General features: G+C 48.4%; 1 protein-coding gene across 2 annotated transcripts in view; it reads left to right on the top strand.

Moving 5' to 3' along the window:
- ZGRF1 (zinc finger GRF-type containing 1) overlaps nucleotides 1–27896 on the top strand; it is an 829426-nt gene that overhangs the window by 492026 nt on the left and 309504 nt on the right. The gene's annotated exons all lie outside the window — the stretch shown is intronic.

Genomic DNA, 27896 nt, shown 5'->3' with positions numbered 1-27896 from the left:
AGTCCTGAATGGAGTGCGCCTTTATGATCCTGAAGGCGATCCAGGAGCATGAATGCAAGTTGTAAATCACCGAAGTCCGGCTCCCACTCGAAGTTTAGGGCACTGACCCACTCCCACTCCTGACAATATTCCTGCGACAGGTCATTGTCGAAGTCCAAGTCTTCCAGTATGTCAAAGTCAAACTGAAAGCACAAAAAGACCATGTGGAATTTATCCCAGTCCTGGCATTTTCAACTTGTGCAGTCGTGAGGATGTCATGGTGCCCCATGGCCTGGCTATCGCCCCCACTCTGGCTCCCTTTCGCACACTTTTGACCCCATCATTTTACAGAAGCCTCCAGTTGGGGTACTACCAGCAGGTCTCCCATTTGTGCCTCCAGAATTTGCCTCGGGTTCCGCTCTGACACCCGAGCGGACTTCCAGTCCGGCACCAAGATCCATACCGATCCAACTGACAGACACTGGCACCAGAGGAAGACACCGTTCCTATCTTCCTCACTGACTGAGCCAAATCCATCTCTCCCAGACCTAGGTCACTTCTCGATGCTGTACCGACACCACCAGGCCCAGTCCATTCAGATCAAGACAGAACAATCCCATTATGTTAGACCCATACCCCCGTGCTCCAACAACGATTTGGTTCCAACTATGGACTGAGTTTACCTGCCTTTGGGTGTGAGAATGGTGACGAGGGGAGTATCTTGCTAAACGTTATGATGATGAAAATGTATTTCTGGACTTACAAACTGCCAGTGGGTTGAACACTTCCTTGACACTGCATTATGTTTCCTCACCACTCAACCTCTCCTCCATAAGACCAGCGACCAAACAAAGTACCTCCTTTGGTGTAAGGATGACATGCACTGCAGCAGTTTTAGACTTGTAGTTACCCACTATGGAGGTGAAAACAATGTTTTATCAGTGGTTATACAATCTAGTCAAACTCTATCCGAACATTTGCTTCCATTTAATGAGGCTCTGACTGACACTCGTGTGGGCATATGGTCGAAACAGGCAGGTTGACAGACTCTTCAGGCCAGTGCAGGGTGCTCTTGACTTTCTAAGACAGCACCCCACACTAGATAGTTTGGGGGTTCAAGTGAAACCTCACTCTTTGCCAACTACTTCTCCAGACAGAGGTTTGAACTGACTTGAGACCTTTGGGAAGCAGATATTATCCAGTATTATGGGTGTCTTTCATAGATTCACAGGCCTGAATCATTCCCGTCGTCGTAATGGGAGTCCTCGGTTCATAAATAAAGTAATGTCCCATAGACATATAGATAAATAGGCCTAAAGGGCTCACATTAGTAACCTATCCCTGTCCTTTTGCAGAAAGGATCAAACTCTAGAAGAGAGCCAATCAGCTGTCACCTCTCTCTAGAACCCTCCTGGAAGGAGCCTCAGTCCCTCAGATTTTCTACCGCACATTGTGCTAAGGGAGTCTCCTCTGAGCTCCGCTCAGATTTTTTCTTCACAACTGGTTCCCAGTGTTCTTGGATATTTTATCCTGTTTCTTCTGTGATTGCGGATACGATCATGGCTGTCACACCAAAAAAGGGTCTTTTTAGATCCTGTGGTTCATGTGGAAAGAAAAGGCTACATGTTGATGCCCAGCATAAAGACTGCCTATATTGCCTGTATCCGGACCATTCTTCTAAAGACTACAAGGTATGTCGTACCTTTTCCACTAAAACCCTCAAGGACCGTGGAGGATGCCTTTTAATTTGGCTCCAGAGTCTGAAAGACAGGGACCACCTTGAATCTTCTGAAGAAAGTGAAGGTTCTTCAGTCTCTACAAAATCTTCTCTAAAGAGACCAAGGGTGGCTTCTCCTAGCCCTACGGCTCCTCCTCAAAAGAAGACATCAAAGAAGTCTTCAGAGGTTCTCTCTAAGGCAACTTCTGGGAAGGTTTCCTCTCAGGAAGTTCACACCTTCAAAAAGCCTGTTTCGGCACCGTCGACGACATCTTCATCGTCGAAAAAAGCTGTGTCTACTGCATCATACATATCTACGTCGACGACGACTGTTTCTAAGTCGACGGCATCGTTGACGGCAGGTAAGACTTTGTCGTCGACGATAGCCATCAAGAAGACGCAGTCGCCGCTTGCCTCGCCGACGACGGGATCGGCGACGACCTCGATGACGATGCCAATATCGTTGACGTCGGCACTATCGACGAAGACGTCATTGACGAAGGGTTCATCGACGAAAGCACCGTCGGCGAAGATTCCGTTGACGAAGACTCCACCGACGACGACACCCGTCGACGCTCCACCGTCGACGACCACGCCATCGACGGGCTCGTCGACGATGCTGGATTCTGTCCTACAAACCACATGTGTACGCCTAAAGATCATGAAAAAGGCGCTCACGCCGGCTTTAACATCGCCAAGCAGAGTTCAACCACTGCCTCCAGCATGTCTTCTTCAAGAGGAAGATTCAGATGAAGGGGACATGTTTCAGATGGCTACAAGCCCTTCTGAGCTTCATGTAAAGTGTCAAAGTTCGGATGAAGAAGAGGATCAGGAGGAGGAATATCATCCGCCACCTCCTCCTATGGTTTGCCTTCCAGCCTCTTTAGTTACCGACTTAAGGTACCTCATTCAAGACTACAAACAGAGGTTTCCAGAGTCTCCTGCTCCTCCACCTACCACAGTATCACCTTCATCAAAACCACGGCCTCCACCTTTGAGTGTTCAGCCCGAGCGGTTTGATCTGCCACATCCTCCGACTTCTGATGAGGAAGAGGAGGAGGAAGAACAGTAGGAAGAGGTAGAACTGCAAGATACTCAATCTATGCATGATGACTGTGATGACTATGTCATTCCCTCTCCCGTGTTTCCAGTGCCTGCGCCTGCAGATTCTCCACCAGGTGACATTGGAGGGTTCCATAACGTAGTTGAGAGGGCCGCTCAACGATTTAAATTATCAATGATCTCTCAAGAACAAAACTGCTTCTTGTATGATTTTTAAGAACCCCTCAAGAAATCAGTTACATCAATACCCATTATTGATTATTTATGGGACCAGGGTGTTAAAGTCATGCAGAACCCTTCCTCCGTACATCCGGTAGTACCTCGCTTGGATAAAAAGTATAGAGCACCTGATACTGCACCGGCTTGTTTGATAGGACACTCCAAACCGGACTCAGTGGTGACACAGGCGGCCCAGAAGAACTCCAGAAATACTTCTGCCCCATTATCGGCACCTCCGGATAGGGAAGGCAGGAGGTTAGACAACATTGGGAAGCGGTTCTCCTCAATGTCTGCGATAACGGTGAAGGCGGCCAAAGCCTTAGCGCTCTTGGGACGCTACAATAGACAATTATGGGTGCATATAGCCCCATATCTATCGAAATTACCAAATAAATCCAAGGAGGAGGTAAAGAAAATTTTACTAGAGGGTGAAGGCTCGGCGTCAGAAATAATAGACTGTGCGATGGATAGCGGTACAACAGGTTTCTGCCAACTGGCTGGAGCAGCAGTCTGGCGATGACAGGGTGGCTAAGGGCAACTTCCTTTCGTCCTGAGATGTAAACGAAAATATTGAATATGCCCTACGATGGCCAATTGCTCTTCGGCTCCAAAATTGATGAAGCGCTGCAGAATATAAAAAAGGACACGGACACTGCTAGGGCTCTGGGCACTCTCCAGTACAAGAACCAGTCCTTTCGTGGATCTAGAGGAAGAGGACAGTCCTCTTATAGAGGAAACTATCAATACAGGTCTTCTCGACTCTTCAGGCGAGAGTCGACCCCAATATCAGCAACGCCAGCAACAAGGACAACAATCTTCTTATGGCAAGTCGTCCTTTCATGGTAGAAGACAGCAGAAAAACAACGGGCGTAGACAATGACATGTCTCTTCAGCCAGTCCCGGATTCATTTCCCTCATCAAAAATTGGAGGAAGGATTTACCATTTCCTGACAAACTGGAAAAAGATTACCACGGACCGTTGGGTCCTTCAATTAGCTCAATTCGGCCATTCTCTGGAATTCACACATATTCCTCCCCAAACTCCTCCCCGCCACTGAATCCCAAAAATCTACGGCTGCTTCTCCGAGAAGTCTCTCTTATGCTCCAGAAAGGGGCAATAGAAAAGGTACCTCCGTCTCAACAAGGAAGGGGATTTTATTCTCGCTTCTTTTTAGTTCAGAAAAAAGAGAAGAAGTGGAGAGCAATTTTGGATCTCAGGGCTCTCAACAAATTCCTGAAGAAGCAGTCGTTTCGCATGGTGACGATCCAGGAGGTCTTACAACTACTGGAAGATGAAGATTACATGGCCTCCCTGGACCTTCAGGACACTTACTTCCATATCGCGATTCACAGAAATCACAAAAAATACTTGAGATTTGCAGTGGCAGGCAGACACTTTGAATTTTGCGTCCTGCCCTTCGTGCTCAAGTCCGCACCTCGCATCTTCACGAAATGTCTCTTCCCCAGTAGCTGCATATCTCAGGCAGCACCATCATCAAGTCTTTCCGTATCTGGACGACTGTCTGATCAAGGCTCCATCCTTAGAAGATGCGTCCAGGTCTTCCAACGCTTGTCTGCAACTTTTCAATCATTTAGGACTCGCACTCAATTGGGAGAAATCAGTCCTTCTACCTTCTCAGCGCATCAATTTCCTAGGTGCAACTCTCGACACACGACTAAGGAAAGCCTTCCCATCTCAAGAGAGAAAGAACAGGCTTTTGACACTGCCTATGCTCTTGGCTTCAAAGAAGACCTTAACAATCCGACTTTTCAAATCCCTACTGGGAATGATGTCATCATGTATCCTTTTGATACCTTACTGCCGGCTACAGATGTGCCCCCTCTAGGAGGCACTCGCTAAACAATGGATCCAATGCACAGGGTCTTTCGACGATCTCATAAAAGTCACTCCTCAAATGGTTAAGGCCCTGCAATGGTGGATATCGGTTCGAAACCTTTCTCAAGGCTTACCATTCCTGGTTCCGGCTACACCACATGTCATCACGACAGACGCCTCTTTGGAAGGTTGGGGAGCTTTCCTTCAAGAGCTACAGATAAGCGGGAAGTGGTCCCCCTTATAAAAGGGGCTCCATATCAGTCTCCTGGAACTACGGGCAGTCTTCCTCGCCCTGCAAGCCTTCCTTCCGAGAATCAAAAATTCCCTATTGCTCGTCCGTACAGACAACACTACAATGATGCACTACCTCAACAAACAAGGAGGGACTCGATCTATGACACTCTCTCACGAGTCGCAGAAAATTTGGAACTGGTTGATCGAACACAATATATCTCTTCGGGCGGAGTATGTTCTAGGCATGGAAAATGTGCTCGCCGATCCATTAAGCAGACAGAGAACGACGTCTCACGAGTGGGAACTGGATCAAGGAATCCTCAATCAAATTTTCTCGAGATGGGCACTCCCCATATCGACCTGTTCGCCACAAGGTCCAACACCAAATGCCCACACTTCGCAAGTTGGCATCCCCAGAAAGGGTCCCTAGGGAATGCATTTTCGATTGCATGGTGCAACGTCTTTGCGTACGCCTTTCCACCATTTCCAATGATTCCCAGGGTCCTCAGAAACTTGAAGGCAGAGCCTTGTACTCTCATTCTGGTAGCCCCAACTTGGCCACGCCAACATTGGTTCACGGAACTCCACCGTCTATCTTTGGAACCGCCGAAACGTCTGAAGAAGTTCCCATCTCTCCTCACGATGTGCAACCAGCAAGTCCAGCATCCGAATCTGGCCTCACTCAAATTAGCCGCTAGGCTCCTGAGTTCAGAGAATTTCAAAGTTTGATTATCCCGCCAGAATGTAGAGCAATCTTGGCTCGGGCACGGGCTGATAGCACCAACAAAACATACTCTTTAAAATGGAAGAGGTTTTGCATCTGGTGTAAAGGTCACGTTATACATCCTTTCTCTTCTTCTCCGTAACAAATATTGCCTTATCTTCTCCATCTGGCGAACTCAGGCCTGGCTCATGCTTCCATCAGGGTCCATTTGGCGGCGATATCCCGTTACAGAAGATCTCCTACTGGCCCTTCTCTTTGGTCTAACAGATTGGTCAAACAATTTTTAAAAGGACTCTACAGGACCTTTACCCCTGTGAGAATTTTGCCACCTACCTGGCACCTGAACACAGTCCTTAACCGGGAAACATCTTTTACAACACAACTTTTACCACGCAGTGCTAATAAAACGCAGGTTTTACAACGAAAACCATTACAACGCATTGCGCTGAGGGGCGCTCTAGGATAGGGAATAGATTTAATTTACTATCCAACCCCTTCCCTAGTGTCCACGGGGACTGGAATTGGAATAGTAAATTAAACTATTCACTATCCAGCACCCCTAAGCGCTATGCGTTGTAAAGGTTTGCGTTGTAATACTTGCGTTGTAAAAGCATGCGTTGTAAAAGTATGCGTTGTTGGGTCATACATCCTCCTTAACCAGCTTATGAAGCATCCCTTTGAGCCGGTACACAGGGCTGACCTGAAATACCTCTCTTGGAAGACAGCCCTCCTACTTGCACTCACCTCCGCAAGACAGGTGAGTAAGCTTCAAGCTTTATCAATACAGGAGCCTTTCCTGCAATTTAAGCAGGATAGAGTAATCTTACGGACAAATCCAACGTTTATTCCAAAAGTCCCGTCGGACTTCCATCTCAATGAGCCGGTGGTCTTACGCTCTTTCTTCCCGAATCCCACGACGGCAGCGGAAAGGTCGTTGCACTCTCAAGATCTTAAGCGCTGCCTTAAATTCTATATTGAAAAGACAAAAACCTTCAGGAAGTCTCATCAGCTATTTGTGGCTTACAGTAGACCCAGAAGATGTCTTCCACTCACCAAGCAAAGTATATCCCGCTGGATTTCTGCAGCTATTTCATTTTGTCATGAACAGGCAGGGCAGGCCCTGCAATCTAGAGTGCGAGCTCACTCTACCAGGGCAATATCTACATCCATGGCACTTTTTGCAGGAGTGCCGGTCATAGAAATTTGTAGAGCGGCAACATGGAAGTCGCCACATACCTTCACTAGGCATTACTGCCTGGACACAGAACTCCTGAAGGATGCTGCGGTGGGACAAGCAGTACTTCGTCATCTGTTTCAGTAAAGGTGAGCCCTCTTTCATCCCTCCACCCTTTTCATGTATGCACATTTCTCTATTGTATGATTTGATGGTATTTCTAGATTGCAAATACATCTTTCTATTAGTCGTTTGATATGGTTTTATCCAATGACTTGTATACCCTATGCCATCCAAAATGTGCTTTGTTCAATGCTTGCTACTCTGATTCAGGCATGTGAATCTATGAAAGACACCCATAATACTGGATAAGAAATGCGTTACTTACCTGTAACTGCAGCTATCCAGTATTGATGTCTTTCATAGATTCACATGCAACCCTCCCGCCTCCCCTGGAAGGGCTCACCTTCTTCTCTCAGTAATACGCCTGCTTAGCTTTGTGCGTACGAAAATCTGAGGGACTGAGGCTCCTTCCAGTAGGGTTCTAGAGGGAGGTGACAGCTGATTGGCTCTTTTCTAGAGTTTGGTCCTTTCTGCAAAAGGACAGGGATAGGTTACTAATGTGAGGCCTTTAGGCCTATTTATCTATATGTCTATGGGACATTACCTTAGTTACGTACCGGGGACTCCCACTCAGACGACGGGGAATGATTCAGGCATGTGAATCAATGAAAGACACTAATACTGGATAACTGCATTTACAGGTAAGTAACGCATTTCTTTTCCTCTGCCCTCAGAACAGTCAATACCAGCTTCTTGTCGGGTGGTATACCAATGTTTTGCGGGACATGGTTGGTGAGATCTTACCAGCAATTCCAGAGGAATTGAAAGCCAATTTGGCTCAAACCCTCCAAGATGGTCAGGACGTGGTAAAGTATATTTTCTGCTCTATACTGGACACAATAGACTGCTTGGGCAGAGCCGTTCGGTAGCACGCTTGGTTACTATACATGTGCTTTTCCAGCGACTTGATAACCTCTTTAACGGACATTCCATTTGATGGGTCTCGCCTGTTTAGTGAGAAGGTTGATTCAGCATTGGGTCTCTTTAATGAAACCGGACCACGGTGTGTTCCCTCGGCCCTTCTAATCCCGTGAGGCAGTATCCTCATCAGGTTTTTCCTTTTTGAGACTACTGCAGGGGATTGATGTACCTCCCATGCCAAGGCCACCCACCTGCCCAGCAACAGGCACCCAGTCCTTTCGGGACTGAGATCAAGCAGCCAATATCAGGCCATCATGGACAGCAAACTTCCCAGTCCTCTACTCCTCCGGGATCTGCCACCAAGCTGTTTTCGTTTGCCCTCAGTGGCACATGACCATCTTGTGGGAGGCGTTATCAAATATTTCCTCCAGATGTATCAAAATATAAATCCAAAAAGTGGGTCCTTCAGATCATCCAACGGGGCTACATCCTGTCATTCCTTATTGACCCACCGCACCTCCCTTCTACATCCGAACATCTTTCAGAGGAGCACATGTCCTTCCTTCTCCAAGGAGAGAAGGCTCTTTTGGTCAAAGGAGGTCCCGGCCCTGCATGGAGGGACTGGCTGTTACTCTTATTATTTTCTCATGCCGAAGGACTGGCCATTTTAGGTGGCCTTGACATATACGCAGTTGTAGACCACCTCCAAGTGACGTTGAACTTCTTGATATTGTTGGAGATCATGATCAATGTGCTGAAGTCACCTCTTGACTCCTTCCCAGAGGCTCCCCATCGTTGAAGCCATCCTGAATATGGAGCAATGTTGGGCCTTTCCTCCACAACAACGTGGCCAGGTCATTCGGGCTCTGATTGCTATGTTTCAGCATCTGTCCTGGATCTCAGCCAGAGGCTTTTGGGGTTCTCGAAATCCTGCTAATTGATTACGGCTGGTGGCATATGTGGACTCTGCAGTGGAACCTGTAGTTTCATTGAGCCCAGCACCAGTGGAACCTATTAAATTCCATCCAGGTTTTGGATAAGAAAGTAAAAGACCTGCAGTGGTGGCGAAGCACAATTGAACCATCAGCAGACCCTCTCGCTGTCTCACCCAGAATTGACTGCTTTGACAGATGCATCACTGCTGGATTGGCGAGGTCATCTGGGAGCAGTGGCGATCAGAAGACTGTTGGGGTTATGGGCTATTCGCCTGTGACAAAGGCCTTCTATCCATCCATCAAAGGAAGGTTGCTTTGGGTCTCAAGCACAACACCATCTCCATGTTTTACTGCAACAAGCAAGGAGGGTTGCATCATGGGTCCAGTGCCAGGAGGCCCTTCTTCTGTGGTGCTGGCTAGAGCGCCAGGGCATTTCTGTGGTTGTGGACCACCTGACAGAAACTTTGAACGGAAGGGCAGACAAGCTCAGCCGGCAACACCTGGTGGATCACAAATGGCAGTTACAATCCAAGGTGGCACAAGACCTCTTCAATCAATCTTATCATTTGTAAAGCGCACTACTCACCCGTGAGGGTCTCAAGGAGCCGGGGTGGGGAATGCTGCTACTGCTCGTAAAGCCAGGTCTTGAGGAGTTTTCTGAAGGTCAGCAGGTCTTGGGTCTGCCGTAGGTGGATGGGGTGGGTGTTCCAGGTCTTGGCGGCGAGGTGTGAGAACGATCTGCTCTTCGGAAGCGGGGGACTGTGGCGAGGGCGAGGTCGGCGGAGCGGAGCTGGCGGTGGGGGTGTAGAAGCGGAGTCATCTGTTGAGATACATTGGTCCGGTGTTGTGGAGTGCCTTGGGTGCGTGGGTGAGGAGCTTGAAGGTTATCCTCTTGTTGACCGGGAGCCAGTGCAGGTCTCTCAGGTGGGGTGTGATGTGGCTGCGGCGAGGAATGTCAAGTATCAGGCCTGCAGAGGCGTTCTGGATGCGTTTGAGCCGTCTCAGGAGTTTGGCCAAGGCTCCTGCGTTGAGGGCGTTTCCATAGTCCAACCTGCTGCTGACAAGGGCCTGGGTGACTGTTCTTCTCGTTTCAGTGGGGATCCACTTGTAGATCCTACGGAGCATACGGAGGATGTTGAAGCAGGAGGAGGAGACGCCGTTGACCTGTTTAGTCATGGAGAGGGTGGAGTCGAGGATGACCCCTAGGTTGCGTGCGTGGTCTTCCACCAATGGGAAGTACCCTGGCTAGAGCTTTTCATCACCAAAGAGAACGTGCAATATCAAATTTTGTGGTTGGAGTTTCCAAGGATACTCCACATGGAGATACATTCCAGATACTATGGAGCATGGACTTCTTTACGCCTTTCTTCCACTAACTTTGCTGCCCCTAGTACTGAAAAAGGTCAGGAGAAACAGGGCTCAATTCATCCTTTGTGGCTCAATATTGGGCACGGAGATTGTGGTACCCAGAATTTCTGGGCATGAGCATCTGTCCTTCAATCAGGTACTACAAATGTAGGACCTCCTATCACAGCAGCAAGCACCTGCACCCTCATTGAGCGGCGGACATTGACTGCATTCGATCTTCCTCAAAAAGTTGTGGAGATCATCCAGGCTGCATGACATCCTTCTAGTAAGTCTGTGTACGCTGGACGCTGAGACAGGTTTTTAGCTTGTTGTGGCTCCCGCATTACAGACCAAACTATTAGATGTCCTTTCTTAGGTCTCGCCTAGCGTCGCAGTGCATGCGCTGCTCGCTCTTCGAGTTCTGTTGTTGTCGGGTTGTTTGTGGAAGTGGGATGGAAGCTCCGCCTCTGCTTTTTATCTCACTTTATGTTAAACACGCGCCTTTTAATAGCAGTGAGGCTTTTTGCTCCCATCCCTGTCTCCATTCCGGCTCGCCCACCCGGACTGGAGATTGTGCTGGACTCTTTCGCTTGCGCACAGCATCTCTTCCGCCTTGTTTCACTCGGAGTTCAGCAGCAGAGTGTATGCACTGCACGCTGCCAGACAGAGGTGTCCACGCTACCTCCCGCGTGCCTGGAGACAGCGCTTGCCGCTGAAGGTAGGGTTCTCCCAGCTCAGAGTTTACTGGAAAGAACCAGCAACAGGCGCCCTAGCCCACAAATGTTTGTTTCTGCAGTGTTTCGAATGATTGGGTTGTGAGACTGTACAGAAGGCTACAACTTTAGCAAATACGGTGACAATTATATGACTGATAGCAATTACTAATGGACTTATGTACAGGACGTTAGAACTTGAATTGTCTCTAAGCCCTTGAAAGTGCTACGGTGCAAACTTTATTTGTGCTTTGTTCAACTTTTAGGAACTGTGATTATTTGCGGAGCAGGAGTAGCTCGTGCTGAAGTGTGTAACGTCTTCAATCATCAATACTTATTTTGATTAATATTATTAGTAGCAGTTTTCGAAGTATTACTACCATTATTATCCTTGTTCTTCCTTTATTCTTGTTATTATTACTAATAATAATAATAATAATAATAATAATAATAATAGAAGTAGTTCTAACAATAATAATAATGATACTACAAGTTTGTGCTGTAAGCTACAAGGCGTTGATAGCAAGTGTGATTGTGGAATTTTGCTACGTCCTGTTGGCGAGGTTGATTCTAGAAGAGTTGTGTGTTGGTTATTTTGTTAAAAGTCGGTTTTTGGTACGGAGTCGGGGCTGTGCAAAAGCGGATACGTATTCTCGTCTTTCCTTGTAGGTTGCGATAGTCCTGGCTCGGCCCTGGATGACAAAGATGTCACTGCTTGGAAGTTTGAGTCGCGAGGAGTGTTTGGTGTTCTCTCCCGCGCGCTGGCACTTGCAGCTGAGCAACAATTAATATGTTAATAGCGGTGCATGGGCCCAAGTAGGCAACCGGGCTTGATGGAAGATAAGCCTCAGCTGGCTTTCATAGACAGGCTACTTCAGAGGTCTGCAGTTTCAAAAAGTGGGGAATGAGTTTCACAACAGGAGCGCTGGTCAGTGGCGCCGCTTCACTAAAGTTACTTGAATTTTAAACATCAATGGTGTTATGGAACAACCACATTTAGAAAAAAACAGACCCTTTCCAAGCCGGAGTGTAACTGGTAAACTTCGCTTTGGCACGCTTGAAGAGAAACAGAGTATACAACAGGCTTTAAAAAGACAGTTCTCCATAACATGAACTATGGAATGCACCTTTAAAGAGCACATTCATTTTTCCACAGACATTGATATTGTCAAAACAGCAAATTCATGAAAAGCCATAGCAAAATCTGTGTAATCTACAAATCAACTGTTAATCGCTTATTTGAAAGATGGCCCTGAAAGTAGCTCAACAGAAATGTATTTTCCCAACTGAAACCTGGGAGCACAAAATAGGTTCACCCGAACTGAGCTACTTAAATACCCATCGGTTTCCAGCCATCTGTCATGTTGGTTTTCAAACCACTTTAGTTACATAAGCTTGATAACTAACAAGCTGCTTCAATCTCTCCCAATAACACTCAAAACTCATAGAGAGATCTGTTGTGGATAACAGCTACCTTCACTCAACCGTGCAGCGGAGCTTGATAAGAGTGGATGTGACCTAACCGCTAGAGAGGTGGACCTCATTGCTGGGGAACCCTGTTCGAGTCTTGGCAGGGACACTCAACATCCTATGATTCTGGGCAATTCACTTAATCTCCCTGAGCCTAACAAAAAATGAATGTGTCCATCTGTAAAGCAATTGGTGCTCATGTAAAGCGCTCTGATACCTTCGGGTCTAGTTTGCTCTATATAAAACTGCCTCCCCCCCCAAAAAAAACAGACTCATTCACATTAATGTGTTCATCCGGTTGCAACCCTGAAGCACGAGCACGTGAATTGTTGTGTAACTGTTTAAAATACAATGCCAATATCTCTAACTCTGAGAAATGCGAGACCTATTGCATTGCAAATGCTTGTTTGTCTTATCTTTGGCCCAGCAGTGACTTGCTTTGGGTACAGTTAAAGGTTATATATAGGCCCTATGTGTTTTTGGTGTTTACTGGACCAGCCATCCCTGTTCAAATCACCCGTTGTGATGAGGTGTGTGAAAGGTTTATTTCACTTACTTTATCTAATACTCTTTGTGATGCCAAAGTGGAATCTTGATCTGGTTCTCAATTTCCTCAGGTTCTCACCATTTGAACCAATGCACAGCTGCCCATTACATCTTCTGACTTGGAAGACCATGTTTCTGATCTCAGTGACCTTGGCACGTCACTTAAATGAACTCCAAGCTCTCTCTGTGCAGCCTTCTTATGCCACCTTCTTTCCAGGCAAAGTGGCCTTCTTGCTTAAAGTAGTTATGGCTTTCCACGTTGGACAGTCCATCAGTCTTCCAATGTTCTTTGCACCTCCTCAACCGTCGCAGGAGGAGGAAAGACTGCACAGGCTGGATCCTAAAAGAGCTTTGAATTTCTAGATCGATTGCACCAAAGATGATTAAGGCGACTATTAGCTCTTTGTAGAGTTCTTTGGGCTAAAGAAGAACACATTTGTGCAGTAATGGACTTTGTCAAGGCGGATAGTCCTCTTCATCAAGATAAGTTTTGTGCTAGCTGAGAAGCAGGCTCATTCCACCAGGGCCACAGCAGGTACCTCTGGCATGCGGAGTGCCTGCACTTGACATCTGTCAGGCTGCAACATGGACGATAGTTCAGAAGTTCACAAAGCACTACTGTCTTGACAGCCAGGTCTGACGGGGAAGACATTTTGCCCACTTGGTCCTGTAGGTCTTTTTGTTATGCACTGTCCCCCAGACACACCTTATTGGGAGGTACTGTTCTATTCTAAATGTGAGGAATTTGCAGTTATAAGTATCAATCAGAAGAACAAGTTATTTACCTTGTGTGACGCTCTTTCTGGTGGAAACTTTGTCTAACCACAGATTCCTCACCGCTATCCCTCATTCCAATTCTGTGAAATGGTCTGCTTTCTAATCTAAAAAGGTGCTAACCTAGGGATCTGCATTTTAGTATCTTCGATTACTGATGGGCTCCATGTATGAGGGTGCTCACAGAATCAAAAAGGTGCTCACAGAGTCAAGAAAGAAACTAACATCGGCACACAGCGGTAGCACTTATATGCTGCTCCATTCGTCATTTACTGAGCAAAATTAAGTTTCCGCAGAGCTACTTGCCGACACCTACTGGTGCACGGGTGCAATGTTGTTAAATCTGCTGGATCCCGTCTGCTGCCTGTGAGTATTCTAAAGGTGAGGAGTCGGCGGTTAGATAGAGTATCTTACCGAAAGTAAGTACCTTGTTTGTCTGAATGCCGGTCTTCCCTAATTAGTTACTAATCCTGAAAGACCTACAGATGGATCATTTTCTTTATCCTTAGACAATACGTTCCAAATACTTCTCAAAATGTGTGGCTGGCCCTGTTAAACCACAGAGACTCAAAGTACTCCTTTCTTTTCTTTTCCACATATCTATGCACATCGCATTACGGTCCAAGCAACTACTGACTCCATTTTATTTCTCCAGGTTAGCCCCTGTAAATGTTATAAAAAACATTGGTGGACCGTAACACAACTGACACAAGGTACTTGTAATTTTACCAATTTTCTGTGCGGGCTGTAGATTCCCAATAGACACAACATTATCTTTTCTAACTCATATGTTATTTGTCAGTCCTCTCGCATGCCAATCCCCTGAGTTGTTCCTCTGGATTTTAACTAGACCAAAGGCATTGAGAATCAATTCACAGTTCCCCTTGGCATGAGGGAGCAATTCGCAGTTCCCCTTGTATTTTTCACTGTACTTTACCAACTAGGACCTTTTCCTGAGGTGACTCATCATTCAACTGGGTCGAAACACATTGACTCCTCCATACTGGGTGCCAAACACCACATGGCCAACTATTGAGGCAGATATTACATATATAACTAAATGTCTTGTTCCTGAGAGCCTCATCAGACCACAGACCATCTCAGACCACATTAAATGTATTTAGGATTCATATGTGGTAACAATGCTACAAGAACAAATTGTGGACCTCCAATTTTGAATTAGAAACAATGTAATTCTAAATGTTGACATATTAAAAGAGCTCTATTTACTATTGACTAAAGCACATAGCTTTATCACTGTTGACGGTGTTTTCTTGCACTTATTGATTACCTTTACAATTTATGACTTCCTGTCTATTATTGCATTGCACACTACATACTGAATGTTATGTAATTGCCACGAACAGTAGAAGAATATGAATTAATATAGGATACATTCCATTTTGAAAATACCTTCGCTATGTAATCATGTATTTAATGAATGCTATGGTGGTACATTTTTGATGCACTGTTGATTGTGTTCCAGCTCCCACTAGTGGCACATGCGCCCAAACCCCGGATTGAAAATCACATTTTAATCCAGCACAAAACAGTTTATATGGATTCATCAATTTTGTATGCTACTTTTAAATGTTATTTGACTTTCCCAATGCCATAGAATCATCTATTATATACTCAACCTATTCGCAATAAGTACCTTTTACCTACCTAAAACATTGGCCATGCCTTCTTGGGGCTTTGGTATGCCATGGTTGCGTTTGAATTCATAATCTGTAAGGTATATGGACTAGAAGATAGCACCTCAGCCATTCATATTTTAATATTTGTATTCACGCTTTCAGTATTGTAGCATAAGTGTTAACTTCCGACTTCTTGATAAATAGACATTTTACAATTTCCTTATTTGCAAATACCTTAAGAAGTTATAATACTTTTCTAAGTTTAATACTTTCTCTTGTTACCTCAGCGAAGTCTAAATATCATAGCTTTCTGAAGAAATCTTCTTGACAGATTCTTTTGTTTTGTCTTGTAATAAAAAAAAATATCAGTTCTTCAATTCATTGTCTTCCTCGTTGTAGCAACCACAGGAGCTCACGTGCTATAGTTTCCAGTTCATAATACATTTGTATTTGTTTCTTGTGGTGTGGTAAAAGTTAGCCAGTGATTTAAAGAGGCAAGACTACTTGCCAAAGTTTTAGTAATTCTCGAAATTAATCGGTCTCTTTTTCACTGATGCTCCTGTTGCCTAAAGGCATTCAGTATGTCTCTGCTTTCTGTAGGAGTCTGTTTGATAAGTTTCTGTTTTGACCTGGTATAAAAAAATATTGATTGCTCCTTACTGTGTTAACAACACCTTCCCATGTTTTGTAGATCTCCTCATTTACTATATGTTAGACCTGACACCCTTGGCGTGGTTTTCCCCCATCTTTTTGCCTCTGCCTCCTGTATTTTTGATGCTGTGCTGGATTTCGTTTTTTCTGGTTTAGATGCTTTGGACACTCTGCCACTCAGTGCCAGAGTGTAAGTGCTTCCTATGTAAATTGTCATCTTGATTGGGTATACCTGATTGGCATATTTGTATCACCATGAAGTCCCTAGTAAAGTGCACTGTGTCTGCCAGGGCTGGTGATGACAGATGCTACTAGTGGGCCGACAGCGCAGATTGCGCCACCCACATAAGTAGCCCTAAAATGGTGTCTCAGGCCTGCCAGCACAGTGCCTGTGTGCAGTCAGTGGACTGCCATGTCTGCCTGGCCAGTGTCCCCACTGGCTGGGCCTAACCCTTCCCTGTCTGTGCACATCAGTCACCCCTATGGAAGGCTCAAGGTACCCCCCTGGGCAGGGTGCAGTGTATGGGTAAGGTAGAGCATGTACTAGTGCAGGTCACATGCTCCGGTAGTGAGCAGCAGCCATTTTGTGTGCTCACTGCTGTAAGGTTATCTTGCTCTATAGACTAACATGGGTGAGGCTGGTCCCATTGGATACCAGCCTATCTTCCCATAGGAACAAGATGGGACATAAGTGAGTGATATCCCTGAACTCAGAATTTAATAACACATCTTTTAGTAAAGGTTGTTTTTAAATTCTGTGTTTGAGAATAGTACTTTTAGAAAGTGGCTGTTCTCTTGTCTAAACCTTTCTGTGTGCCTGGGCCTGCTTGTGGATTGACTGTCTGGTTTGAGGGTGACAGGGGCTGCAGAGCCCTTAGGAGGTTGTCTGAGTCAGCCCGTGGATGAAAGGCTGCATCTGCTGCCAGGGAAGTGGGAGGAGATAGCACCTGGGAGTGAATAGGGCTGTGCCTGCCTGACCACAATGCTGGCTCCACCTCCCGCTGGGCGACTGTCACCTCTGTCCCTGATACTGAAAGAAAGAAGGAAGCCAGGAAAGCCCCAGTGCTCCAGCTACACCCAGAACTGGTTTAGACCGGGCTCAGGGCCCACTTGCACAAAGACTTCAAAGAACTTCAAAGACTTTTAGGGGTATAAGAGAAGGACCCCTGACAACAGAAGAATAGATTCTACAATCAAGAGGAACCTCTGCTGGAAGAAGGACTGCTGAAGAACTAAAGGAAGATTGCCTTGCTGTGTGCTCTAAGGGCTGACCTGTTCTGCTGACCAACTGAAGCTGAGGAGAAGAGGGACTTTTGCTGTGTGCTGTGACCCTGCCTGCTTGACCTAAGAAAGACTTTGCTGTGTGCTGTGTCTCTGAATCTCCAAGGGCCTGAGAAGAGCTGGCCTCCTGTTTTACAACTCAGGAACAGAAAGGTTGTTAAGGATTACAAAGCTCTGCTGTGACCCCTGAAGCTGCTGTGTGCGGTGGAAATCGGGGACTGCTCGACTAAGACCTGCTGCGTGCCCCGTGAAGCGCGCTGGCTGCTCTCTGATCGGATCGAGAGCGCCGCGCTGTCAGTTGCCTGCCATGTTACAGATCGACGTGTTCATCGACACGTGTTTTGAGGTGGCCGGAGGGTTGTGAGCCTCCCCAGTGCGGGGTGTGTTAGTACAGCCTGTCCGCCTAAACACCGCAGCGGGCCGGGGCCCTGAAATCGACCTCGAGGGTACGTTCGCAGCACCGAAGGAGCCGCGCTCTGATTGGCTGTTGACTGAAGGCTGTTCGTGAGGTGCCGCGCTCTGGTTGGTTGATCCTCTGCAGAAGCCCCTACGTCCCGGCGATTGGCGGGCTGCGGTAAGCTCGGCGTGGGGAGCGGCCTGCTTATTGCTCCACTCAAAGCCACGTCGTGACCCAGGAGGCTCGTCTGCTGAGCCGCGCAGTGATTGGTCCCCGTAACCGGGACCCCTGAGGACGTCGCTGAAGCCGTGTGTTGTCGCCGAAGCCGGGGAAGAGTGACCCGACCTCGCCGAGGGAGCAACCGAAGCGATCTCTGCCCCTGGCCTGTCGTCCCTGCTCGGAGAGCCGAGTTAGCTCCCCGCCGCTCCCTGGAGTGCTGAGAACGGGCGGAAGGCTGCCGGGACCGGCCGGGGCTAAGTAAAGTCTGCTCTGCTTGGCGCGAAGGCGCTGAAGGAATCATCGGTGAGGCGCGCTCGCATGGCTGGGGCTCAGTAGTCTAAAGGCCTGATTAATACGTTAATAGCACGCGACCATTGCTTTGTTTACTCGTTTTTAGAGCTGATTCGAGATAAGTCAGTAGTATTATTTTTCATACTGATTTAAGAGAGTTGAGACTATTTTTATATAAGAGCTTCCTAAATACAAGTGCAACCATCAAGATTAAGTGCAACCTTTTAACAAAGAAGCAACCACTGTGTATTGTTGATTTTTAATTGCTGCAACTAGATAAAGTTATATTTTTATAAATATACTTACCTGTGTGGTCTCAGTTTGTGGTGGATTGGGGATCATTGTTTGTGTTAAGTGCATTTATTATACACATTGCCTTAGGGATAAGCCTGTCTGCTTGTGCCAAGCTACCTAGGGGGTGAGCAGGGGTTATCTACTGTGTGTATTCCGTCACCCTGACTAGAAGCAAGGGTCCCTACTTGGTCTAAAGTACTTACCTCTGCCAATTAGAGACCCCCAGATCTAACATTGTTGGACAGCGGTGTGGATTTTGAACTAATATTTGCACTTGACCTGCAGTGATTTCTTGTACATCACTAGTCTAGTTTAGCAGCACAGGTTGCACAAGATTTTTTCTTTTTGGTGAAACCTATTTTTGAAAAGGTTAGGAAGCATCATGTCTCAGAAAGCAGCAAGCGAAGGAGTAGAATTGGAATTTGAAATTCAGGAGCTACTCATCTATAAAAAGGAGCAGCTGAAGCAATTCTGCAAACAGCTTGGATGCCCAATGAAGGGCAGCGCAAACAAGGAAGAGCTACAGAAAGCTCTAAGGGCCTGGTGGGAGGCCAAACATGTTACAGAAGATGTTACTGGAGAGGGAGGCACACAGGAGAATGCTTTTGTATCCAGTGATTTGCCAGTGAATAGGCCAGCTTCTAGGGTTGGCAGCAACCACTCCAGTAGGGTTATTTCTGCAGAGGAGCTGGAGGATAATCAGAGAGCTAGGGCCCATGAGATTGAGCTTTTTAAACTCAAGGCTCAAGCAGAAGAGAGAAAGTTTCGCCTTTACAGTGAGAAGAAGGTGGAGGAGAGAAGAAATGCTCTCGCTTTGGAGGAGAAGAAACTCCCGTTGGCTCATGAGTTGAGTATGAGGGAGCTGGACCTTAAAGCTAAACAAGGGGAGTCCAGTTCTAATGGTGGCAGCGCACAACCAGTACAGGCGGGTAAAGTATACATACCAAAAGATCTGGTACAGAATTATCAGAGGGGTGAGGATATTTATGCGTGGTTTAGATTGTATGAGCTTGCCTTGAAGATGAATGAAGTGCCTGAGAAGAGTTGGGGGGCAGGTTTGTGGAAGCATTTTGAGGCCTCTGGGAGGGATGTCTTGGCACCCTTAGAGGCAGCAGGTACTTTATCCTACCCCACTATGAAGGAGGCTTTATGCCTCAGGTATGGACTCACTCCAGAACAGTACCGCCAGAAGTTTAGGAACTTCAAGAAGCTTGATTCTAGTACTTGGGTGGAGTGTGTGAGTATGTACACGCGTGCACTGGAAGGTTGGATAAAGGGCAGCAAAGTAACTGATTATGTGGGGTTGTGTCACTTAATTAGTTGGGAGCACTTGAGTAGTTTATGTGTTCCAGAGCTGCGCCAGCATCTTTTAGACAGCAAGTTAACTGATCCCAGTGAGCTTGCTAAGGATGCGGACCGCTGGACTACCACCAGGGTCCACAAGGGGGTGGTAAGTACCCCAGCCAAAGGTGGACAGGGTTCCCAGCAGAAGAGTGGGGGGGGACAAGGGTATTCAAAAGGAGTCTTCTAAAGGGCCCCAAAATAGTTCCCAGGAGAAGGAGTCTCAACCCCCCAAGCTTAAGAAGTCCTGGCCCCATAAGGGCAAGCAGGACAACAGGTCCCCGCCTACTTGCTATGCATGTAGGGAGGTGGGGCACATTGCCCCCAAATGTCCAAACAAACCTCCAGCACCCACTGGTGCTCCAACCCCAGGGTTAGCCAGTGTAGCTTTGGGAGGGGATTTGATTTCCAAAGGGAAGGAGGGGTTAGCAGTGATGACCCTTGTCTCTTTAGGAGACCAAGAGATGGCCCAGGAAACCTTGCTACCCCTAAACACTAAAAAATATGGGCAGAAGGTGACCATCACTGGAAAAGAGATAGGGGCTCTGAGAGACACAGGGGCCAGCGTGACATCTGTCAGGTGTCAGTGGGTGTCTGAAGAGCAAATCATTCCCAAGGTACTCCGTCCTGTGGCGGCAGCTGACAGTTCAGTGCGCCTCTGCAAGTTGGCAGGTGTTCCCTTTGAATGGGGAGGAGTCTCCGGTATTTTGGAAGTTGTTATAAGTGATGCCTTGCCTGTAGATTGTCTATTAGGTAATGACCTGGAGAGCTCTCCATGGAAAGATGTGGAGCACAGAACTCATTTGGAAATGTTGGGCTTGCCTGCGTGGATCTGTGTGACCACACGTGCTATGGCAGCCAGTATGGGTGGATTAGCAGAACTGGAGCCTGGAACAATGGCCCAGGGACCTGCCAAGAGAGGAAGGGGTAGAGGGCGTGGGAAACCAGCCCCCACCGTTCCCACGGTCCAGGAGGAAGCAGAACCTGAGGGGGATGCCCTGGAACCTACAGGGGAGCAGGTGGCCGAACTGGGGGAAATGCCCGAGCTGTCCCAGTGGCAGCAAGATGGTGGTCCCTCCAGGGAGGAATTCTGCCAGGCTCAGAAGGAGTGCCCTTCTCTCATTGGTGTGCGGCAGCAGGCTGCAGACCAGGCAGCAGGCCTGGGGTCCAAGGAACATTTGATTTACTGGGAGGATGACTTACTTTATAGTGAGCCTAAGTTCGCTGAGCCCGGTGCAGCCCGTGTGCTGGTGGTACCCGAGCGCTTCAGGAACTTCCTACTGGGTCTGGCTCATGACGTGCCTCTCGCAGGACATCTGGGGCAAGACAAGACCTATCACAGGCTTGTCACCCATTTTTACTGGCCCCAGATGAAGAAGCACGTCGCTGCCTTTTGTAAATCTTGCCAAACTTGTCAGGCCAGTGGCAAGAGCGGAGGGAAGTGCGTGGCACCCCTCCAACCCTTTCCTGTGGTAAGCACCCGTTTTGAGCGGGTGGGCATCAACATCGTGGGGTCCCTGGACCCCAAGACAGCCCTAGGCAACAGGTTTATCCTGGTCTTGGTGGACCATGCCACCCGGTACCCGGAAGCAGTCCCTCTCAGGACAGTCACTGCCCCGTGGTGGGCCGTGCCTTAATGGGGATCTTTTCCCGAGTGGGATTCCCCAGAGAGGTGGTCTCTGACCGGGGGACAAACTTAATCTCTAGGTACATGAAGTCTCTGTGGGAGGAGTGTGGGGTGACATATAAGTTCACCACTCCTTACCATCCTCAAGGAAATGGGTTGGTTGAAAGATTCAACCGCACCCTCAAAGGCATGATTATGGGCCTAGAAGAGCCCATGAGGCGGAAGTGGGACGTCTTGTTACCATGCCTGTTGTTTGCCTACAGGGAGGTGCCCCAGAAATCCTTAGGGTTCAGTCCCTTTGAGTTGCTGTATGGCCACCCTGTCAGAGGACCTCTCACTCTGGTGAAGGAGGGGTGGGAGAAATCCCGTGGGAAAACCCCTCAGGATGTGTTCAGCTATGTGCTGGCCATTCGCAACCAGACCAAGCGCTTCAGGAAGCTCGCTCAAGAGAACCTGGAGGCTAGCCAGGAGGAAATGAAAAGATGGTACGACCAGAACACTTCTCTGTTTGAGTTCCACCCTGGTCAGAAAGTGTGGGTGATGGCGCCGGTGGAGCCTTGTGCGCTCTATGACAAGTGGACCGGGCCATATGAGGTGGTAGAGCGCAAGAGCGAGGTTACCTACTTGGTTAACATGAAGACTCCCAGGCAGCCCCTGAAAGTGTTGCACGTGAACCGCCTCAAACCCCACTTTGAGAGGTCTGAAGTGACTATGCTCATGGCTACAGATGCTGGAGGGGAAGAGGATAGTGATCCTCTCCCTGACCTCCTGGCAACCAAGGAGCAAGACTGGTCAGTGGATGGTGTGATACTCTCACCCACCCTGACCCCAGAACAGCAGAAGGACTGTCGCCAGGTCTTGGGTCAGTTCGCCCCCCTGTTCTCCCTGACCCCAGGTGTCACCAACTGATGCATCCACGATGTGGACACTGGAGATAGTCTGCCTGTGAAACAGAAGCTTGACAGGGTGGCTGACAAGGTCAGAGCTAGCATCAAGGAAGAAGTTTCCAAGATGTTGGCTCTAGGGGTAATTGAGCCCTCCAGCAGCCCCTGGGCTAGCCCAATGGTCTTAGTGCCTAAGAAAGCTGCTACCCCCGGTGGCCCCCCAGAACTCCGGTTATGCGTGGACTACCGTGGGCTCAATGCGGTCACCAAGACTGACGCGCACCCCATCCCCAGAGCTGATGAGCTGATGGATCGGTTGGGAGCTGCCCAGTACCTCAGCACCTTTGATTTGACTTCAGGGTACTGGCAGATTGCCTTAACTGAGGGGGCCAAGGAGAGGTCAGCATTTTTAACGCCAGAGGGGCACTTCCAGTTCCGTGTCATGCCCTTTGGGTTGAAAAATGCACCTGCCACATTCCAGAGACTTGTCAACCAGGTATTAGCAGGGCTGGAGCAATTCAGCGCTGCATACCTGGATGACATTGCTGTGTTCAGTTCCACTTGGGAGGAACACCTGCAACACCTCTGTGAAGTGTTGAAGGCCCTGCAGAAGGCAGGCCTCACTATCAAGGCCAGTAAGTGCCAGATAGGGCAGGGATCGGTGGTGTACTTGGGACACCAGGTGGGGAGCGGCCAGGTGGCGCCCCTACAAGCAAAGATTGATACTATTCTGGCTTGGGAACCCCCCAAGACTCAGATTGAGGTGAGAGCCTTTCTGGGTCTCACCGGGTATTACAGACGGTTTGTCAAAGGATATGGCACCATTGTGGCCCCTTTGACAGAGCTGACATCTAGAAATCAGCCCAGGAAAGTGAATTGGACCGAGGCCTGTCAAACTGCTTTTGACGCCCTCAAAACTGCCATGTGCACAGCACCGGTGCTTAAGGCACCTGACTTTTCCAGTGAGTTCATTGTGCAAACTGACGCTTCAGAGCAAGGCGTGGGAGCAGTACTCTCACAAATCAACGATGAGGGCCGAGACCAACCAGTAGCTTTAATTAGTAGGAGGCTACTCCCCAGGGAACAGAAATGGAGTGCAATTGAAAGGGGATCTTTCGCTGTGGTCTGGGCTCTGAAGAAGCTGAGGCCCTACCTGTTTGGGACTCACTTCCGTGTTCAGACCGACCACAGGCCCCTCAGATGGTTAACCGCATGCGTGCGGCCATTTTTCCCGCGGTATGCGGCATTTTTCAGATTACCGCGTTGCATGACGAGCTCAGCTCGTCATCAGCACACGGTAGGTAACGCTGATGACGAGCTGACCTCGTCATCAGCATGGAAGGGGTTAATGCAGATGAGGGGCGAGAATCCAAAACTGTTGAGGTGGTCCATTTCCCTACAGGGAATGGACTTTACGGTGGAGCACTGCCCTGGTACAGAATACGCCAACGCTGATGGTCTGTCCAGATTCTTCCGCCTTAGTGATGAGGACTCCCAAGAGGTTGGGTAGTTCTCCCCACTTTCAGCTGGAGGGGACACGTGTTAGACCTGACACCCTTGGTGTGGTTTTCCCCCATCTTTTTGCCTCTGCCTCCTGTATTTTTGATGCTGTGCTGGATTTCGTTTTTGCTGGTTTAGATGCTTTGGACACTCTGCCACTGCTGATCAGTGCCAGAGTGTAAGTGCTCCCTATGTAAATTATCATATTGATTGGGTATACCTGATTGGCATATTTGTATCACCACGAAGTCCCTAGTAAAGTGCACTGTGTGTGCCAGGGCTGGTGATGACAGATGCTACTAGTGGGCCTGCAGCGCAGATTACGCCACCCACATATGTAGCCTTAAAATGGTGTCTCAGGCCTGCCAGCGCAGTGCCTGTGTGCAGTCAGTGGACTGCCATGTACGCCTGGCCAGTGTCCCCACTGGCTGGGCCTAACCCTTCCCTGTCTGTGCACATCAGTCACCCCTATGGAAGGCTCAAGGTACCCCCCTGGGCAGGGTGCAGTGTATGGGTAAGGTAGAGCATGTACTAGTGCAGGTCACATGCTCTGGTAGTGAGCAGCAGCCATTTTGTGTGCTCACTGCTGTAAGGTTATCTTGCTCCATAGACTAACATGGGGGAGGCTGGTCCCAATGGATACCAGCCTATCTTCCCATAGGAACAAGATGGGACATAAGTAAGTGATATCCCTGAACTCAGAATTTAATAACACATCTTTTAGTAAAGGTTGTTTTTAAATTCTGTGTTTGAGAATAGTACTTTTAGAAAGTGGCTGTTCTCTTGTCTAAACCTTTCTGTGTGCCTGGGCCTGCTTGTGGATTGACTGTCTGGTTTGAGGATGACAGGGGCTGCAGAGCCCTTAGGAGGTTGTCTGAGTCAGCCCGTGGATGAAAGGCTGCATCTGCTGCCAGGGAAGTGGGAGGAGATAGCACCTGGGAGTGAATAGGGCTGTGCCTGCCTGACCACAATGCTGGCTCCACCTCCCGCTGGGCGACTGTCACCTCTGTCCCTGATACTGAAAGAAAGAAGGAAGCCAGGAAAGCCCCAGTGCTCCAGCAACACCCAGAACTGGTTTAGACCGGGCTAAGGGCCCACTTGCACAAAGACTTCAAAGAACTTCAAAGACTTTTAGGGTATAAGAGAAGTACCCCTGACAACAGAAGATTAGATTCTACAATCAAGAGGAACCTCTGCTGGAAGAAGGACTGCTGAAGAACAGGAAGATTGCCTTGCTGTGTGCTCTAAGGGCTGACCTGTTCTGCTGACCAACTGAAGCTGAGGAAAAGAGGGACTTTTGCTGTGTGCTGTGACCCTGCCTGCTTGACCTAAGAAAGACTTTGCTGTGTGCTTTGTCTCTGAATCTCCAAGGGCCTGAGAAGAGCTGGCCTCCTGTTTTACAACTCAGGAACAGAAAGGTTGTTAAGGATTACAAAGCTCTGCTGTGACCCCTGAAGCTACTGTGTATGGTGGAAATCGGGGGCTGCTCGACTAAGACCTACTGCGTGCCCCGTGAAGCGTGCTGGCTTCTCTCTGATCGGATCGAGAGCGCCGCGCTGTCAGTTGCCTGCCGTGTAACAGATCGACGTGTTCATCGACACGTGTTTTGAGGTGGCCGGAGGGTTGTGAGCCTCCCCAGTGCGGGGTGTGTTAGTACAGCCTGTCCGCCTAAACACCGCCGCGGGCCTGGGCCCTGAAATCGACCTCGAGGGTCCTTTTGCAGCACTGAAAGAGCCGCGCTCTGATTGGCTGTTGACTGAAGGCTGTTCGTGAGGTGCCGCGCTCTGGTTGGCTGATCCCCCGCAGAAGCCCCTACGTCACGGCGGGCTCGTCCGAGCGACGCGCTGCGATTGGCGGGCTGCGGTAATCTCGGCGTGGGGAGCGGCCTGCTGATTGCTCCACTCAAAGCCACGTCGTGACCCAGGAGGCTCGTCTGCCGAGCCGCGCAGTGATTGGTCCCCATAACCGGGACCCCTGAGGACGTCGCTGAAGCCGTGCGTTGTCGCCGAAGCCGGGGAAGAGTGACCCGACCTCGCCGAGGGAGCAACCGAAGCGATCTCTGCCCCTGGCCTGTCGTCCCTGCTCGGAGAGCCGAGTTAGCTCCCCGCCGCTCCCTGGAGTGCTGAGAACGGGCGGAAGGCTGCCGAGACCGGCCGGGGCTAAGTAAAGTCTGCTCTGCTTGGCGCGAAGGCGCTGAAGGAATCATCGGTGAGGCGCGCTCGCATGGCTGGGGCTCAGTAGTCTAAAGGCCTGATTAATACGTTAATAACACGCGACCATTGCTTTGTTTACTCGTTTTTAGAGCTGATTCGAGATAAGTCAGTAGTATTATTTTTCATACTGATTTAAGATGGTTGAGACTATTTTTATATAAGATCTTCCTAAATACAAGTGTAACCATCAAGATTAAGTGCAACCTTTTAACAAAGAAGCAACCACTGTGTATTGTTGATTTTTAATTGCTGCAACTAGATAAAGTTATATTTTTATAAATATACTTACCTGTGTGGTCTCAGTTTGTGGTGGATTGGGGATCATTGTTTGTGTTAAGTGCATTTATTATACACATTGCCTTAGGGATAAGCCTGTCTGCTCGTGCCAAGCTACCAAGGGGGTGAGCAGGGGTTATCTACTGTGTGTATTCTGTCACCCTGACTAGAAGCAAGGGTCCCTACTTGGTCTAAGGTACTTACCTCTGCCAATTAGAGACCCTCAGATCTAACATTATATTATAGTTGTTTGTTGTAATGTAGCAAAAAACAGTCAGTGAGGTAAAGAGGCATAAAGGAAGTAAAGTCATGCTGTTGGGAACTAGGGTGATGCACTATAGCAATAGACTCCACGATGAAAGAGAGACCTTTTTTTGCTTGTTTGTCCCTCAGTACTTTATTGTTGGTGGATGTTAGACCTGACAACCTTGGTGTGGACTTCCCCCAAACTTTTTTCCTTCACCCCTCCTGTTTGTTGTCTGAGTTTGTTTTTGTTGGCATTAGGACTCTGTGCACTTTACCACTGCTAATCAGTTCTAAAGTGCTTGTGCTTACTCACTTAAACATGATAACATTGGCCTAAGCTTAATTGGCACATCTAATTTACTTGTAAGTCCCTAGTAAAGTGGTACTACAATTATCCAGGGCCTGTAAATTGAATACTACTAGTGGGCCTAAGCACTCCTTATGCCCCCCGTTGCAGTAGTTCTTTAAAACACGTCACTGGCCTGCCATTGCAGCCTGGTGTGCAGTTTTAAATTGCCAATTCGACCTGCAAAATGAACCTTTTACTAGGGCTAAGTCTTCGTTTTTAATAGTCACCCCTCAATCTTAATCAGGCATTTGTTAAGCGCGACTACTCACCCGTAAGGGTCTCATGGCACTAGGGGTAGGGGGGGTGCAGGTTCCAGTCCATCAAGGAGGGGGTTTGTCGAAGAGCCAGGTTTTGAGGTTTCTTGTGAAGATGGGGAGCTATGTTGTCTGTCTGAGGTGGAGTGGAAGGGCGTTCCAGGCTTTGGCAGCGAGGAAGGAGAAGGAGCAGCCTCCTGATCTGGTCTTTCTGGTGGAGGGACCATGGCGTAGGAGAGCTGGGTTGATCCTACGATCAACCCAGCTCTTAGGGGTGCGTGGAATTTGAGTGGGCTGTTCAGGTATGCTGGTCCGGTGTCGTGGAGAACCTTGTGTGTGGGTGAGTATCTTGAAGGTGATTCTATGCTCGACAGGGAGCCAGTGGAGTATGCGCAGGTGCTGGGAGATGTGGCAGTGTTTTGACAGGTTGACGACCAGTCTTGCGGTGGTGTTCTGGATGATCTGTAGCTTGCAGTGAGGTTTTTGTTGATTCCGGCGTAGAGTGCGTTGCCGTAGTCGAGTCTGCTGGTTACCAGGGCATGAGTGACGGTCTTTCTGTGCTCGAGGTGGATCCATTTGAAGGTCTTACGAAAGAGGGTGAGGGTGTGGAAGCAAGAAGACAAGACAGAGTTGATCTGGTGGTCCATTTTGAGCTTGAAGTCCAGGATGATTCCCAGGTTGCGTGCGTGGTCCGTGGGGATTGGCAGGTGTCCGTCGG

The sequence above is a fragment of the Lissotriton helveticus genome, chromosome 2_1 (genome assembly GCF_964261635.1).
Source record: "Lissotriton helveticus chromosome 2_1, aLisHel1.1, whole genome shotgun sequence".
NCBI classification, from domain to species: Eukaryota; Metazoa; Chordata; class Amphibia; order Caudata; family Salamandridae; genus Lissotriton; species Lissotriton helveticus.
Note: the sequence above shows the minus strand (reverse complement) of the source record. Positions and strands in the feature narration are given on the sequence as shown.